The following is an 800-nucleotide window of genomic DNA, read 5'->3' on the forward strand; positions in this document are numbered from 1 at the left end:
TGCGCGGAGCTCGGGGGCCGCGGGCTGGCTACGGGGGCCGGCCTCCCACCGACCGTGCTTGCCGTCCGCGGGCACATACCCACCGGTCTGACTCGGCTGCAGGCACCGGACAGACGCCTTTCCTCCGTCTCATTGCAACGCCTTCTCCCGAAGGAGCTAAATTGCCCGGAGAAAGCCCCTTGTGAATTACACTTGTTCTCGCTCCGAGTGAATAATTCTATTTATTCCGTTATATTTCGCAACCTGTATAATTATTGCATGAAACGCGCCGCAAATTACATGTATTGCAGGTCGGAGATGAGGGTGATAGGCAGGATTCGAGCCCTGTGTATCTTAGGCAGGATCTTCTATTTTCACACCGTGCCCCAGGGCGATATAATTGAGGGGCGCCTTGAAAGAAACCCACAACGAGAATATGGCCGACATTAGTAAAATAACAGCTTTTTTTTTTTTTTAAGGTAATTTTTAATCGGAGCTAGCGTTTGAAGATTATGTTTTCACACTGAGCTACCTACCGTTCAAATCTGCGAAGCATTTCTAGACTGACCGTGGATTAGCGAATTTAAATTCCCACTACTGTTCAAATAGGTGTGCCGCATGTGTATTTCACAGGGTAACAAGGGGAGCGTTTGACTCGCGATCGCTGGCAGGAGTAAGGTAACATTTTGGATCGGACCCCTGCTACCATGTAAGTCAGCGTCGAGGCTCTCGCAGGCTTCAGCAGGGGGAGCAGGTCGCGTTTCCCGGCCCTGCAGCGGAGAGCCCCGCCGGGGGAGCAGGATCAGGCCCGCGGCGGGCCG

This window comes from Pygoscelis adeliae, unplaced genomic scaffold (assembly GCF_000699105.1).
Source record: "Pygoscelis adeliae isolate BGI_AS28 unplaced genomic scaffold, ASM69910v1 Scaffold226, whole genome shotgun sequence".
In the NCBI taxonomy this organism is placed as follows: domain Eukaryota; kingdom Metazoa; phylum Chordata; class Aves; order Sphenisciformes; family Spheniscidae; genus Pygoscelis; species Pygoscelis adeliae.